The sequence below is a fragment of the Opisthocomus hoazin genome, chromosome 3 (assembly GCF_030867145.1).
Source record: "Opisthocomus hoazin isolate bOpiHoa1 chromosome 3, bOpiHoa1.hap1, whole genome shotgun sequence".
Lineage (NCBI taxonomy): Eukaryota > Metazoa > Chordata > Aves > Opisthocomiformes > Opisthocomidae > Opisthocomus > Opisthocomus hoazin.
This window is the reverse complement of record NC_134416.1, coordinates 65,425,182-65,443,659: the sequence shown is the minus strand read 5'-3', so window position 1 is coordinate 65,443,659 and position 18,478 is coordinate 65,425,182. Positions and strand designations below refer to the sequence as shown.

The 18,478-nt window shown below is 38.1% G+C and overlaps 1 protein-coding gene across 2 annotated transcripts in view; it reads right to left on the bottom strand.

The window, feature by feature from the left end:
• Nucleotides 1–18,478, bottom strand: part of DOK6 (docking protein 6) — a 269,778-nt gene that overhangs the window by 51,751 nt on the left and 199,549 nt on the right. The gene's annotated exons all lie outside the window — the stretch shown is intronic.

The window sequence follows — 18,478 nt, the reverse complement described above, 5'->3', positions numbered from 1 at the left end:
GACTTCAGGAAATGAAAAATGTAATCCAGACTTTTTTGCTCAACTTAAGAGGGAGAAAATGATGATGATAATTAGAACTTGGGCAAAAACAAAAGTAGAAATGCATACATCAAAACAACATCGATTCAGGGATTTTTTAAATTGGAAATATAAAAAAAAAATCCACCACTGAAGCGTTTTTGTTATTTGACATGAAACATCTAGTAGTTAGGTTTCCTACAGTTTCCTCCAGAATCTTTCTTTGACAAGCTACCTTTCACACAGTGGACATTACATTTCTTTCCTGTACCCAAATCCAATATCCAAATCCACAATAGTCAAAACATTAACTCACATGAAGTCTTTGCATTGCCAGTGACAACTTTATAATTCTTGGAACTAGATGATCTTTAAGGTCCCTTCCAACCCTTACCGATCTATGATTCTATGATTCTATTTGAACAAAATAGAAATAAAAAAAATAAATGTATTAATGTGTCACTGTAGGTAGTTCCCCATATTTTTCATTATTGTTCTTTTATGAGAAAAGGCTTAAGGATAAAATTTTCTTTTAATTCCCATATGCCATCTCCATTCACTTAAATAGATTGGTTACTCTGATATTCACAATGAATACAATTTCAAGAATGGAGCCTGTTAAATGTATTAGGGTTCTGAGCTTTGACCTGTTTAGCATATTATTTTCTCATTTTCTTTTTGCATGAAAAAAATCAAAACACTGAAGGTGACAGAAAATATGTTTGGCTTGGGGTGAAGAAGTGAACAAGATACAGTTCAATCCAGTTTTTAGCCCACAGTAATGACAGTTTGTTTTTTACAGATATGCTCTGGAAATAGGTTAGTTTATTACAGATGAAAATCCAGCTCATTTCACGTTCTCATTAGAGTCTTTAAACAAATAGCAAGAGAACTAGGTCACAGAAGACTGACAGGAATTGTAGTCTGGAAATATAAATTAAATATCACTATTTAATTTTTTTTCTTTATAACCCTAAAGAAGGTTGCTTTGTGTGTTATGCCTTGAAGAGGAAGAGGAGTGAAGAAATATATTTCACTTCTGAAGTGTCTATTGGCTGACAGTGGAATAGCACAGACTCATTTCACTGGTATCCACAGTGAAAAATTACTAGAGTTTAAGAATCACACAATCTAGAAGGTATCATCAGCTGAAGTACCAGCTCAGCTATCAGTTGAGTAAGAGAACAAGCAGGAGGGAAGAAGTATTTTTTTTTCAAATGAATTTTCAGTAATGACCAAGAAAAAGGTGTCATGTTTGCCTTTTTTTGCAAAAGCAGATACTGTTGTCCTATGTTCAATTTATTGAATGAAAGACATGTTCTACAAAAAGCAGTTCCCATCCAGTACCGTGAAACAGATATTTCCTCTTAAGCACAGTGTTTTACCTATGATTCTGTTGAATTTTATTCTGCTGTCCCAAATAATTTTTTGAACTTACCATTTTGATTTCTGTCTCTTCATTGACCCACTTCCACATTGTCTTATAACAGTAAGATCTGGAAGTCTAATAATCAGACTGTTACTTGATCCAGAATTTCTATGAAAATAGTTAATAAAACTGAAAGCAGGATATATTCCTATGAAAGGCTAATGAGAATTTTCTTCCCTTTGGTGATGTATTACTAAGAACTACTCTCTGGTTATAATTTCCTCATAACCCTTCATTCATGATCACTCAGCTTGCTTAGAAAATAGTCATGTGTTATTTGGACTGTGTTCATTACTTAAAGGTGCCTGCTATTAATATAAATACATATAGGTACCAGCATACTATTCATTTGCTGTGCACTGCTTTATGTTTACCTTTACATTTTTATCCAGCTTGCTGTTCCTGACAGAATACACAATAGTGGCTAAAACCTCACCAATACATGACCTCATAAATCTTCTGAAACGACATCTAGAAAAGTTAGCTGTCAAAGTAATTTCAGTGATTTCAGCCTTTACATTATATTTCTAGCATTTAGGTTTTCAGTAGCTATTCTAACCTTGCTATGACCTTTTAGAGAGTTTCTTAATCAAATATGGAGCAAAAAAAATCTCAAAATAATAACACCGCTTTGCAATGCCAAGGTGGATGACAATTATTCTTTGGCAGTGGAATAACATTATGCATGAATAATAAAGCAATGGTGAAAGAAACGTATTCCGAAAGGAGATTCAATGGGACTCTTTTTTTTTCCTAATCTCCTTGGTCACACTATAAAGAGAGAATTGGGATATTTTGCTGCTTTTCTGGCAGAATTGAGTTGGATTTTTTCTTTTTTTTTTTTCTTTCCTCTTAAAGAAGCTCATAATAGATCACTTTGTTGTCTGACAGAATGGATTAATGTTGGAGAAAAGTAGTTGGATTTTACAGTGCAGTGGGATTATATTTGTTGAATGTTAGTAAGGTGCGCGTCTTCACCCATATACTGTCACAAAATTGTGGTTTTGTTTCTTTTATGAAAGAGGTTTCCTGTCTGTGGAAACTATACTAATTACTGTGAGGGCAGAAGGTCAGGTTCTTACATCTTTACAAGGTTTGAGTCATTGTATTATACACAGGCAGGATATGAAATACTTTATCTGTTTTTCATTGTGCAAAACCGTTCACTAGTAACATGAGAGATGATGCTGACATAAACAAAGCTGAGACTATCTGAAGCCTGACTACACAGTAGCTTTTAGCAGAAACAAACACAACTACATGGTAGGAGTCTAACATACAGGAAAAATTGCTAGCAGGTTGATCTAATTCCTTAAATAAACACATATACATATAAATATAGAGAAAGAATCCGGTACTGCACAGACATTATTTGCAGATATTGATTGTCCTTTCTGTTGCCATGAAATGAGAGCTTTTATGAAAGAGAGGTGATGGACGACACAAAGGAAAAGATTTTGCAGACAGACATTTGCTGACCTGAAAATACACTGCATTTTGGAGTAAGACTGTGTAGAACTATAAAATAATTTCCCTAAGCAGCATCATCTAGGGGAAAGTCTTCAGGTTTTAAAAGTAGAAATCTAGGATTTTTGAAGGTGCTAAGTACTGATACACTTGTTTAAAGGTATGGTTATTTCCAGATGGGAAATGGGGATGATCAGAGCAAAAAAACACCTAAAACTGAAAAGTGAAATCCAAAATAACAACACATCCCTACACATTTTATTCAAGTAAAAAATGGAAAAGAATCACAGCCCTAGAACAGTTCATCATGTTGACTCATACATGTTTAAAGTGAAGGTGAGTGGCGTAGAATGCACTGATACTTATCAGCTTTAACTCTAGGGTATTAGCTTAACCTTCAAAGATATGTTCTAGAGGTCATTTATCTCAAGCAATTCATCACTAAAATGTTCACTTACACCTTTGTCTCATTTAAAAACACAAGCAGTGAATTATGTGCATCATTATGAGTGTTTGGTAATAGGTAATATAAAATACTAGTCAATGACGGGAGGGCTAGGAGGACTTTTGGTCTTCACTGAATTAAGGAGTTAATAGCATCCAGTAGAGTACATGAGATGTAATTTGGTTTGCCAAAACAACATTGCAACTGGGAGAGGCCCCTGAGGACAGCAGGAAAGCCAGTGACACTTCTGTCTTCAAGAAGGGCAAGAAGGAGGACCCAGGGAACTACAGGCTGGTCAGCCTCACCTTGATCCCTGGCAAGATGATGAAGCAGCTAATCCTCAAAATCACTTCCAAGCACATGAAGGATAAGAAGGTTATCAGGATTAGTCACCATGGATTCACCAAAAGGAAGACATGTTTGATCAATCAGATACTCTTCTATGATGAAATGGCTGGCTTGACAGACGAGGGCAGAGCATATCACCTACTTTGACTTCAGGAAGACTTTTGACACTGTTTCTTGTAAGATCCTCATGGACAAGGTGATGAAGTATTGGCTGGATGAGCAGCCCATTTCAATGAGGTAGACTGAAAACTGGCTCAATGGATGGGCTTAGAGGATGATGATCAGTGACATTAAATCTAGTTGGAGGCCAGAAACTAGCAGTGTACCCCAAGGGTCAATACTGGGTCCACTTCTTTTTAACATCATTAATGGTTGGGATCATGCGGTAGAATGCATTCTCAGCAGATATATTTATGTTACAAAACTGGGAGGAGTGGCTGATATGCCAGAAGGTCATGCTACCATCCAGAGGGAGTTTGACAGGCGGGAGAAGTGGGATGACAGGAACTTCATGCAGTTCAACAAGGGGAAGTAAAAAGTTCTGCACCTGGGGACGAACAGACCCAGGCACCAGCAGATGCTGGGGTTCACCAAGCTGGAAAGCAGCTTTTCTGAAAAGGACCTGAGTGTCCTCGTGGACACCAAATTGAACATGAGCCAGCAAGATGCCCTTGGGGCAAAGGAGGCCACCAGTATCCTGGGCTGCATTAGGAGGACTGTTGCCAGCATGTCAAGGGAGGTGATCCTTCCCCTCTACTCAGCAGTGATGAGGCCACACCTGGAGTGCTGTGTCCAGTTCTGGACTCCTCAGTACAAGAGAGACATGGACTTACTGGAAAGAGGTGATGAAAGACTGGAGCATCGTTCCTATAAGCAAAGGCTGAGAGCTGGGACTATTTAGCTTGGAGAAGAGAAGGCTCTGGGTGGATTTTATTAATGTTTGTAAATACCTGAAGGGAGGATACAAAGAAGACAGACACAGCGGTGTCCAGTGCCAGAATCAGAGGCAGTGGCCACAAACTGAAACACAGGAAGTTCCCTCTAAATATCAGGAGACACTTTCTTACTGTGAGGGTGACTGAGCACTGGCACAGGTTGCCCAGCAAGGTTGCAGTCTCCCACCTTAGAACCATAGAATGGTTTGGGTTGGAAGGGACCTTATAGATCATCTAGTTCCAACCCCCCTGCCATGGGCAGGGACACCTTCCACTAGACCATGTTGCTCAAAGCCCCGTCCAACCTGGCCTTGAACACTCCCAGGGAGGGGGCATCCACAGCTTCTCTGGGAAACCTGTTCCAGTGTCTCACCCTCATAGTAAAGAATTTCTTGTTTATATCTAATTTAAACCTACCCTCTTCCAGTTTAAAGCAACTACCCCTTGTCCTGTCACTACATACCCTTGTACAAAGTCCCTCTCCAGCTTTCTTGTAAGCCGCCTTCAGGTACTGAAAGGCTGTTATAACGTGTCCCTGGAGCCTTCTCTTCTCCAGGCTGAACAGCCTCAACTCTCTCAGCCTTTCATCATAGGAGAGGTGTTCCATACTTCTCATCATTTTTGTGGTCCTGCTCTGGACCCGCTCCAACAGGTCCATGTCTTTCCTGTACTGAGGGCTCCAGAGCTAGACGCAGGACTCCAGGTGGAGTCTCAAGAGAGTGGAGTAAAGGGGCAGAATCACCTCCCTTGATGTGCTGGCCATGCTCCTTTTGATGCAGCCCAGGATACGGGTGGCTTTCTGGAGATGTTGGAGATATTTAAAAGCTGTCTGGATACAGTCCTGGGCAACGAGCTCTGGGTGGCCCCGCTTGAGTCAGGGGGGTTGGACAAGACGACATCCAGAGGTTCCTTCCATCCTCAACCTGTCTGTGATTCTGTGATTAGCATGTCCAAAATTATAAAGAAGTTTTTACTCAAAAGGCAGAGTGTCAGATCTATCTTCTGAACAAGGTAGGGATAAGTAAGTTGGGGTGGAAAAGAACGAACTGAAATGCATCAGTTGGAGAGGACAAAGAAAGAGACTATCCACAAGGGCTGATATGCTTCACCAGAAGTGTTTTCTGGGGAATTCAACCTGAGATTTATGGTCTTCCAGAAGGTTCTTTTTCATGAGGTGTGTCAAACAAAAGGTAACAGTAGTGAGGTTTGCCATCAGTGACAACTTACAAAGTCTTGTCCTCCTTCCTCTGTCTGCTTTTTACTCTCCTTCCTCAGTTGGGTATTCCTCTCTCTGACAAAGCTTCTCATGTCTGACCTCAATCTGATATGCTTTTGAGAAGATTTCAAAATATGTGAGTTTTTTCTTGGTATTTCATGATAAAAGATGTGACATATCTTAAAGAGGCATTTGGGACACTTGAAGACCTCAATATTTTCCTTGCGAATCCTGGAAGGACAGCCTTTCTGACTTCACAGAAGTTGCTTTGGCCAGTTTTAGAGCTGGTATGGTAAAAGTCACGGCATGAAAAAATGTCCCTCAGTGGAGAACAGACTTCAAAAACTCTCTCTAGCATGTGGCAAGAAAGGTGAAATAAGGATGAACTCAGAATATCCCCAGCTGGGAGAATCTTGCATGAGTAAGTTTGGTGCTGACACTTTGGAGTTCGAAGTCTTACACATGTATTTTGGCAAAAATTGGTAGAATCTATATTAAGAGTGTTCACTGCACAGTTATTTATGCCTTGAACCTCACAAGCTTTCTTGGGAAGTTTTTCTTCTGTTGTCTAAAACAGATCAGTAATTTCCAATTACACATATTTATGGAAATCACATTTCTTTTAGCTACTTCATTTCAGTATATAGAAATTGCTGGTACCAGCGAATGACATGAAGACAATTTTCTGCATACTTGCTGAAACAATAATCTTCAATAACCTTTCATGAATATTGCTTATTAAGCTTATCAGTGCATGACTCCAGTATGCAGTAACACACATAGTCTTGCTGACCACTACTTTCTGACATTTTCAGAAGTTAGTTTTATATGGCATACAAAGACATTTCAATTAAAAAGAAAAAAATAGCCAACCCAGAATACACAGAAATTGCTATCATGTAGTAAAGCGCTCTTAGATGACTCTTCAATACAGTACAAAAGAACACATTTTCTTCCTTTTAACTAGTTACTTTTAAACATTACAAATGCATCTTGAATCATACATACTGGGGCTAGTTATACATCTGCAATGCACCTGAATGTACATGAATGTAGATTATTAAGTTTGAGATTTGAAATATACTATATTTTTGTAGATGGGGGCTAAAAAAATATGCCTGCATATATGAACATATTAGTTTAACTTAATTTATTCATACTTAATTTAACATTTACTTTTGTAGTTCCATTGCCTTTAGCGGGCTTTTACAGATTTAAAATCAACTGAGAAGCTGGTATAGAAAAATACAGGGCTATTCTTTCCCACTCTGTGTGCTCACACACATGGATATCCATCAGGATAATTTACATAGATACAGCCAGAGAATTCTCGACATTGCTCATTTTTAAAATTGCAACAACCAGTCATTCAAAAGCAAAGCACACACTTGTAAGTAAATACACATAATGTACCTTTGGAAATATTTTTTTGGGGTCCAGACAACTTGAAATGAGAGACAAGACTCTCCAAATCACAGTCCAAATTTCTGCACATAAAAGAAGCTAGTGAAATTTTTGCTTCCTTACTGATGCTCGTTTACAAATGTAGCAAAACAGGAACCCATTTGGGAAAGGAGGAAACAGAGAAGTGTTTGTAAATTGCTGTATCTTTCAACATACTTGCATCAGCCTAATAAACCCTACAAATGGCAACCTTTCTCCATTTAATTTCATTTTCAGACAATAACTCAGGTGGTTTTTTTCCACTGGCAGAAGTTGCTTACTGTAGTAGAGGTTATAGATGTAGGACCACATGCTGTATAACTCAAGCCTTTGGAAATCCATGGTTGCCATTTAACAGAAAAATCCTTTGCCTCTGTGCTGTTAAGTTCCAGCTTCATGAAACAAAGGAAATGGAATTACAGCTGTTGCCATGGAAATCTGCAAACCTATCACTTTTTTTCTTCGTCTAATACAAAATGTATGTAAAGGTGATCACGGAACAATACTTGAGAAACATTACAGAAATGCCATCATTTTACAAATGATTTTACAAAATTTCTCATCTAGTAACAACTGCAACTTTTAACACTCTGTCCTACAAGCAAACAACTAAGAATAATGAAGAGACCCCAAGTTCTTTCATTTTATAAACAAGAAGCTATGTTGATTTGTCAACGGATTTTGAATCGCAGATGCTGTAGAGATACGCATTCACCAGTCAGCCATATGAATCCATATGAAACTTGCCTGGCAGCTACCTTTATGGAAATGGATTCTGACAGACTGAATATGTGATGAGACTAGCAGCTTTTACCCTGAGACAGTCATAAGTAACAGAGCAATGTATGCTTCTATCACAGCATGGAAAATCTTCATTAAGCCCTTGCTGCTGAATACTGCAGAACTGAAACATTTTTGAAAGACCTGTTCCTGCAGTTTAGATGGGTCAGTACTCCAATACTTCTTAACATTTTCATCACCAACATGGGCAGTGGGACAGAATGCACCCTTCATAAATTTGGCAATGACATCAAACTGGGGGGAGCAGTCAAACACACAGACAGGAGGGCTTCCATTCAGAGGGACCTCAGGAAAGCAGATTAAGGGGCTGACAGGAATTTGCTGCAGTTCATCAGCAACAGATGTTAACGCTGCAACTGGGTCAGGGCAACTCAGTACATGAGTGCAGCCTGGGCACTGACTTGCTTTGTAAAAGCCATGTCAAAAGGACCAAGTGGTCCTGGTGATAATATGAATGATCTGTGTACATGTGCAGTGATGGAAGTTAACCACATACTGGACCACAGGAGCAAAACCATGGCCAACAGGCTGGGGGAAGTCACATTTCCCCATCATTTGGCTTTTGTGAAGCCACATCTGGAAGTTCAGCTGTATTCACAAAGTCTTCAGGTTTGGGCACTGGAACAAGAGAAATCTCAAACTGGAGAAAGCCTGGTAGAGAACCTCTCTAAAGCAGTGACACCAGATTAAGTGTCTAATGTTTATTCATCGTGAGAAAGACAAGGCTAAGAGAAATCTAAGTCCAGTTTCTCTCTTTCTTCTTAAAAATATGTCTTAGAGAAGACTGTTACCAGACATGCACAGTGAAAGGACAAGAAGCAACAGTCACTGACTGTGGCAAGCGAAATTCAAGGCAGACTTTGGGAAAAATTCTTCACAATGGGAGCAGCCAGGCACTGGAATGAGTACCCGTAATCTACATCCTTGGACATATTCAAACCTTGACTGGATAAGACCCTGGGTAACTTGACCTAGTTTTGATGCTATTCCTGCTTTGAACAGAAGATTAGGCGAGCTGACCACCAGCAGTCCCTTTCAACGTCAGTTTTTCTGATCATATAGTCAATGGGTTTGAAAATCTGACAGGTAATGAGATGTGCTGTGCCAGTGTGCTAACCTGACAGTATTTTGCTTACTGTAGTAGCTGCACATCTTTACATAATATAGCTACTGTAGTAAGTGATGTCATATCAACAGTACATTGTCTGTACTGTCCGTACTACTAACTTACATTTCTCCTGAACCACATTCCTGCACAGCTGATCAATAAAAACTGTTAGCATGGCTGGCATCATATGGGATATCAGTAATGTAAGAACAACAAACCAAGGCTGAGAGAAAGAAGGAACATAAACAACCCCTATTTGGACAGGCTTTGATTAATACATATGAAAAGAGAGCTTGTACATGGAAAAGTGCCCATATTGCAGATATGGCTTTTTTAGTTACTAAATACCTGTTGTCTTGAGTCTGAACATAATCAGAGAGATTATTCTAAATAATTTTCATGTTAAAAAAGCTGTCATCTTTATAAAAAGGAACACAAGCAGGGGAAAAAAGCACAATGAAGACAAGGGGTGAACTTCACCTGATTTTTGTCCTATCAACAGGTACCTGATTAGCCAAGGTATAAAAAACACAGGAGGGATTTACAGGGTATCTTTAGGACTATTGTCAGAATTTTTGATCTCCTCTCAGATTATTACTTTTTATAATTCTCCTGTTCTCTGCAGAGCAGTGTGCCCCTCTGTAAGTCATTGATAAAGAAGTTTCTTGTTAGTCAGAGACAAAACCTTAACTATTCGATACGGTGATATAAAGAACTCCTGAACAGAGTTGCTGAAACAGAGGAAGGCCTTGCTTGACAGGAGACGCAGAATGACACTATAGTTCAAAAGACTGATGAAAACCATATGAAAAGTAACTTTCAGAAGTTAATTCTTCTGTGAATACTCAATTGACTATCATTTAGGATTTGTTTTGTTGTTGTTTTGTTGCTGTGTTTTTCCCCGTGTACAGCTGATTACTCTATGACCTTGGGCAATTCATACACAGCTGAATTTGGCCTTAATCTTTCTGTGCCTCATTTTACTCTTTAGTATAATTATTATAATAATACCTGTCTCCTGAGAGCATCGAGTGGCTTCATCAGCTATTATTATTGCTAATAATAATGGGAGCTCTATAGGCTACTTTAGTTAATTTTACAAGAAAAAGTTTTCTCAAAATAGCAGATATGAGATTAATAATAAATTAAGCCTACTGGAGAACTGGCTTAAGAATTATTTTTCCAGTAATATTTGAATCAACATAACCTGCTCCTCTGTTGAGAGATTGATGTCATAAACCTACCAGCACACTTATAAAAGCAAGTCGTTTTAAAAATACACAATGCCAAAGAAAACTTCCTTTCCACTTTAAATGCTTCTCAGAGTTTAGTTAAGGGGAGGACTGGGAATAGCCAAATAGGTTCAGTCAGGCATGCAATGACTACTGTATAATTACAGCAACCATTCCTAATTTATCATTCATATCACCCACAGCTTTTAGCAAATAAGACTGCTAATCAAATAATCAATTTTTTTCAGGGAAAGTTCTTTGGCTCTTCACTTTCTGCATTTCTGGAAACACATATAAATTTTAACTTGACAGTGCCTCTCCAACTACTTTGATAGGTCTGTAAACATACGATATTCTGCAAAGTACAAGAAAAGCAAAAAAAAAAACAAAACAGATATGCTTATGTCACCAACCTTCAAATCCACTTATAGTCAAACACAGCTTTGTAAAGTTGAAATAAATGACACCTGATTTCTGTGAAACACGTACTCTTTAAAAAGTTCCTGAAAAGTAGATAGTGAGTACATGGATTTTTAAAGTGCCTACGTGCCAAATTCTCAGAAGGGTTTGCATCTTCTGATACCTTACTATGCAAACATCTTTGCCCCGTTGTATTTAAAAAAATTACTAGACACTGGCTGCTTCAATTGAAATGCCCACAGTACAGCACAGTTGCATGCAAAGATATAAATAAGGTCAACAAGAACAGGGAAAACAGTGTTAGTAGGATTCATGTATGCAGCTTTAGGATGGATTCACTGGATGGAGCAGGTTCCTTGCAGACAAGAAATTGTATTGTCTTAGTTATGAGACACCTCTGTGAGCTTTTATTACAAATTTTATTTCAGTTCCTACTTTATATTAGGACGCAGGCAGACTTCAATCTGAGTCTTAGGTAGCACGATAGACAGAAACCTAGAACACTGTAACATAACAAAATATTCCAGAAATTTTTGAGGAGTAAAGAATGGGAGCAATTTCTAGGTTAGGATGCACATTCACGTGGTGAGATACTTGGGTTTTAATCGCTAGGAGAGATTTAGAGTATCTTTTTGCATTCAAGACCGTCCAGCCCAATGGCTACGCATAAGAGAGATTTCAAAATTGTTAGACAAGGGAAGAACCAAGCTCTGAATGAGAGCCCTCATGACTATTACAAGCTTTAGTTTTCAAATGGCAAAACAGCATTTAAATTACATCACCAATTACCAAAATATCTGATACACTCTTATGTAAGGATTTGCCAGCTCTGTTCTCGCACCTTCCCACGCCACTTACCTACACACTCCACAAACCTTTACGTTGTCTGCAGTGTTTCTGACATGACGAATATCTCTGTTCCCACAACCTTGCACCAGCAGCTGCACTAACCCTTTGTTACCATAGTAAAGATGTTCCCTACACTGTGGTTTCATTCAAACACACAGCAAACATCCACCAACAACTACCTGCAGCGTCCCCTGTAGAAGCCGGGCTTTACACTCCATCTTCTCACTGCCTGCAAGGTGCTGTATGGGGGCACAACAGACCCTGAAGCTGACAGAAGAAGAGGGGGTAAAAAAGGTGTTGACTCGGTAAGAAAAAAATATGCAGGGGACTCTAGTAGCCGTGGAAGTTTGAATTTCATGGTGGGATGAAGTATGTTCTTTTAGGAAGTCAATGGCACCTGCTGAATAGTTTTTGAATGCTGCTGCAGTATTTGAATGTCTATTATTGGCTATGAGTAATAGTCCCTGAAAAAATGCCAATGAAATAAAACTACGTTCAAGAAAATATTTTCTTTCAAATAAGATTAAAATATAAAAGAGCTCAGCTTGAGTAATCGTTAACTGTCACCCAGTCTGAACATCCACAAAATGCCTACTTTCTTCTGAAGTGGTGAATGTCGGAAATAGACTTGCGACACAACTTTAGGATTTACTTCATTCAAGTACACACAGTTTTCTGAGGCTGAGGACTAACAAAGAGCCTGGCAAAACTCTTTAAAAAAATCTCACAGAAAAATCAGTCAGGAAAAATGTCATTATGTGTTTAATGAACAAAGAACTGTAGGGAAAATTACAGCTATTTATGGGAATTGGGTTTAGAAAACTCTAACCTAGAAGTACACAGATTCCAACTTAGGGAGACAAAAAAAGAAGTCAGCATTCTTGGTTTTGTTGTTAATCTTGGTAATGTTTAGAGCTGGTCATAACTCGCCAGTGGACAGACAGATCCTGCAGTGGAACACTCATGGTTTTCTGTTACTGGCTTCCACTGCAAAGAAGGGTGAGCTTTATTTCTCTAGAAGTCTTCTGCCAAAAGTGCTGCAACACTATTTCAGCTTTAACTTGCAACTATCAAAGGCTTCTAGAACCAGTAACGGAACTAAGCTTCACAACACCTGGGCAAACCTAATAAACAATTCACCAACTATGTATCACAATAAAGCAGACTGCTTTTTACAGGGTTGTAGTTTCTAAATAAACATTATACAGCAACATCATACAGTAGTTTCAGATGGGAAATACAGAACAATATTGAGCTAAGTATTTGCATGAATAACTGACCTGAGGCTATACTTTAGCTTACATAAAGTGCATGAGTTCATGAATGACCATATGTATTCAGAACCTCAGTACTTGAGCTTATACATAACCTGGAAACAGAAGAAAATATACTAAAAGACCAACGTGTCATGACATGGGATCATCTATGGATGAACTCTGGAATTTTCTTCTCCATTTTCTCCTCCAGGTATTGACTCGACCCAAATGGACTTGGGCAGAATTACAACATAAAAGAGCTTTGTCATATTAAGTAAATTGCAGTCCTGAAATGGAGCCCAAAAGACGTATATTAAAACTAAATTTTTCATATGATCATTGGGTTGGCAGCCTCCACTAGTGTCTCTCTGAATTTCCCATACTTCACAAGTTGAAAATAATCGTTATACCATTGCACAAAGACATAAACAACAAAGATAAACCAAAGCCCTGAAGATGTATTGGCAAAGGTAGGATACTTCAAATTTAAACCATCATTTTAATACAAAAATATAGAATGTTTGATGTACTTATTGATGATGTTTGATCCTGTAATATTTCAATGAGTATGTGTTTAGGTTGTGATCAAGTTAAAAATACATGAAGAAATACATAGTGCAAACTTATTTACAGAGCAAAGTTAAATTAAAAGTTCACTATGAAACTAATGCTGTTATTTTCTCCAGCCTGAGTACGTTTTTTTTCTTTTCTGATTCTAAGACAATTTGCATTGAAATTCTTCACTCTATTTACATTCTTATTAACAGCATGCCTGACAACCCTGTCATTTATATCTGTCCTCAGACTAGTCCTATGAAATACTGTTACGCTTCTCATTCTACTCCAGGTAAGAAAGTGAAAGACTAGATGACTCTCAGGTTATTTCTTAGCCACCTTCCTCTTCAGCCTCTCCTTAAGCCCAGTTCCATTGCCTGGTATTTGTCTTCTTTGGCACACTCATTATTTCCCTCCTAATAACTTAAAAAAAACCACATATGTCATCAGTATTATCTTTTTTAAATGACAGAAATCTATCATGATGACTCATTCACTTAAGTTGAACATTGGAGACAAGACTTGTAAATAAGGAGAATGGAAGAGAAATACACAGATGCAGTGTTTTGCAAAGGTGTTTATCTTCTGGTGAATGTCAAAAGAATCACAATCTAAAATGATATTTTACAGCTCTACTGTCTAAAGCAAAACAAGTGTCATAGATTATTTCCTACGATAGTAAGTTATGAAACTTGTGCCACTGTAAATTCTTCATGCATTTATTCTTCAGTGTTATTGATGTTTGGTTAACTTCAGCTGGCTGACATCAACTTTAGTGCTATTTTATTTAGAATTATTTTTTAAGCATTGAAAATTTTTATTCTTTTGAGATTACGCAATAGGTTTTATTGGCAGATCTTGAAAGAGTTGATTTATACGGTTACAAAGTTATGACCATTTCATTAGTGTGCCTCCCTGATACACGTAGTCACAACATGAGAAATCTACAGCTCTTAACCCCCCATTTTATACACTTGAACAACACCGGGTGCAGAAGTTACATCAGGATTGTTTTCAGTGGAGGCTGAGTGGCAGAAGATCAAAGCTTGCATTAGTGAGGAAAATCAGGTCTTAAATTCCAACAGCATGTGACAGTAAGGACATTGTCATCCTGGTGTAGAGGTTAGATAGACTAATGCTGAAAACAACTGTGTTCATATGCTGGTGCATGAAAATTATCTTCACTGAGATTCTTTAAAAAAAGATCACCAGAAACAACATCATCTACCGATTGTAAGAAGGAAGATACTCGGCATTTACAGAGGGTGAATTATTCTTTTTCCTTCGCTCCTCAGGATGGGAGAACAGGGAAGACCTGATTGTTCATCAGTGCCTCTGTAAACCAATTCAGCTCAGTAACCCTGCAGAATCCTCTTCCTTTTAGCTAGAGGTTTTTTTCCAAATGAGCAAACTGAATCGACTCTCCGAGTCAGCTAAGCACCTGAGCTAACAGAAGGGAAGTGGAAGAAGCTTGTAGCCCAGCTTGGGGACAGGGGAGGGATGGACGAGCTGGCTGTTAAGACACTCAGGTGTGCATCTTCCATGCTTAGCATTAGACTACAATTAGGGGGGATACATAATATTTTTGAGGCTATCGCTTCTTTTTTTGTAATTCCAGCACTGCCAGTTCAACCATATCTCTAAATGTTACATTTAAAAACAAAAGGAGGGGTGGTGTGTATGTGTGTGCAAGAGAAGAGGTATGTAACAACGCAGACTATTTGGATAATAAAACCAGAGTTGATGACACTCGCATATAGATAATACAAGAGCACTAAATAAATTCTTGTAAATAGCCAGTCATTGTTCATTTTAATTAATTTGCTGCGCTGAAACTGTAAAACCACTAACAAAACACTCCCATATCACCCCTCCCCTCAAAAAAACACCCACAGACAAAAATCATCATCTGTATTACACCGATCCACTAAAAAAGCAAAGACTGAAAAAAGTGAATATATAGATAATAATTTCCTTGAAATGAATTTCATTTTAGTTACTTGCATTGGCCCAAATTTGCTATTGTCCCAAACGAAGTGAGCATAAAACACTATCACTTTGCCAATTTAACAATTCAGACTTGATCAAGAACACCACCAGAGCTAAATTAAGATCATTGTCCACTTTGTCATAGTATTTGAATAAAATCCAGTCTGCTTTAATCCCAGTAAAACCAATAACCAACTTGAAACTACAACCATGCCAGTGACTATTGCTCTTGTATTTCAAGTCCTTCTTCCAGTGTTATAATTTGAAAGGGAAATGGGCAGAAGACAACAGTGTGCGCATGACTGCCTACTTTAGCTGGCTGGGGTTCTCCTGCAGACTTTGTATTGTACTAGATGCCACAGAACAATTTTGCTTCCGGTCCATGCCCTTGCAAAGGTAATGGGAAGAATTAGTTTCCTTCTCATGTCTCTCTGTTATTAACATAGTCATCCAGCATGTTACTTGGCTTAAGCAATGGATTTCTTAGCATAAAAATGAATTTATTTTTTAGTATTCTGAAGCAGCATTTTTGTGTGCAGGGAATTCCATATATGGAGTAAATGTGGTATGTGTCTGCCTGCAATACCTTTATCTGACAAGTCTCTGGCAGCAGAAACTAATTTTACCTTTTTTCTTCTGCCAGAATTTATTTCTGGCTTTTTGTGTGTTTTGCGTCTTTTCGCTTTTTTTATCAGTACAGTGACAAACTTTGTATATTCATTATGAGAACTAACATATAACATATAACTAACTATATAAGTAATATATTTCATCAAGGTTGCTTTGGTAAAAAATGCACTTTGATTTCTTTTATAAACTTTATTCACTTTTTATAATATTGGATTATAAACTGTTACAATCTGGAAAAATGTAAATGAAAATTCAGTTTATTAATGACTTACAATATGTTAAAATTTAGGACAGAATACACAAGTATTCAAGAGCCCTTTCTAATATATAACTTCTAATGACTGGAAGGAAGAAGTAAAGATGGAATTATTGTACATTTCTTCCCTTTTTCTGATTTATATAGCGGATTACCATTAAGCTTCCTTTACTTTTAAAATTTTCTTTCATTTTCATCTTTACCAAAAAAAGATTTAATTCTGTAGTACTAAACATGAGCTGTTCATTACAGAAAGGGTCATCAAAGAGTGAAAAACCCCATGTATAGAGCTAAGCTCTTGCTTGTATTCCAGTTTCAGATCTTATGGAAAAAATACACGTAGGCATTTGCTAAAACTGTTGGAGTTAGGTATCAGAGAAGCAATTACACTTTAAAAAAGGAAAATAACACATACTAAGTCTAGTTAAGATTTTCAGATTTTGTTGCTAATATGAACACCACTCATATGCTGCAGATGACCCCTTAAATGTTCAGCACCCCATCAATTAGGAGTAGCTGAGCTTCCAAAATCAAACCAACCTTAGCTTACTAGTTGAAATACAAAGTCAACAGATTTTTCAGCCTCTTTTACACAGCCCACAGCTTCTACACAGCCTACAGCAGCCTACAGCAGGTCTCTACCAATCTCCCTCTGCAGATCACAGCGCAGCCTCATCCAGGAGCCAAGTACATGATACACTGCGTGGCTGATGAGTCTTTTCTATTCTCAGCCTTCTCTCAGAGTTTGATGTTACATACCATATGGTCACAGCCTTCATAAATGAGGTTTCAAGGAAGTCATCTGATGGCAGACTTAGCTCTGCAGTGAAGCTGCTAATTGGTAGATGGAACACCTGACAGTGGTGGCTCCATGAAAGAAAAATCCCGTATCATCCTGGTCTAAGCACTTCTTACAGCAGCATGAAACTGCTCTAATTTATTTTACTGGTGTAGACACTTTAAAAGCAAACATATTAATAATGACATTTTTTCCTGGTTTTTGGACTATTATTGAATCACTTTCTGCCCAGCAGCATGCCGTTGTTTCTTGCCAGCACTTCTGCTACTTCAGATGATCTTCCATTTACTCTGTCTTCTTGTCTTGGACCTTCCAGCAATTGCTCCTGTGTCCCTTAACCTTATTTTAATCTTGATTGTGAACTCTCCTCTTCCTGCTTTTTCTGTCCAAAGTTTGTGCATTTCAACAATGGTGCAAAAGCTTCTGCTTTGTCTAGTTTTATTGGAAAACTCATTCACCTTTTTTCATAAACCATCAAAAAGAGTCACTTCTTATGGCTTCCTGTCTCAGAACTCACCATCAAAAAAGTCACTTTTTATAGCTTCCATGTCTTACTTAGAGACTTACAGAGTCTCAGGGGAGCATTCAACATAACAGACTCTTGACACGGAAATCTAAATCTTTTTCAAGGTTCTTTTTCGGTAAATAGAGGAATATGGACTTATCTGAGGAGTAATTAGGAGAAGGAGTTGAACACTGAGGTCTTGAGTTGCCCTTTGCAAGAGCCTTTCTCTAAGGAGTGTGAGCAAGGTATTTTGACAGTGATGGAGTGTAGTGGGAGAGGATCATGTAGGTCATGTTTGCATGGCTGTGGGCACATACTCGATGGGTGGGGGGAGGAAGGAAGAGAGAGTCACTGGAAACGGTGCGATTACCCGGAAATCTCTTTCTAGGGATAAAGATATGTGGAGAATCGTGGTCATTGGAGAGCAAAAGTGTGCAGACCACGTTCCCTGGCCTCCCCATATCTTTCCTCTCTGGTGGATATACAGGCAGCTTCAAGCCACAGTTGAAAGTTAGCTTTCCAGAATGATCACTTAAGACCATCTGTACTTCTAAGCATACAGGGAACCCTTTTATTTTTTTTTCCTGTCTTAAAAAGCTCCTCACTTTTCAGTAGTCGCTTAAAGATAACTTGTGAGAACTAGAAATTCGGAATTTAAGATTAAAAGATAGGTCTTTCTGAACTTGCATTGTATTGGTACTTCTTACAGTGTAGAAAAAGTAATTTCTTTGTGGGTTTAGGAAAAACACAACATGTCTGCTGTCACCTAGGAGTGTT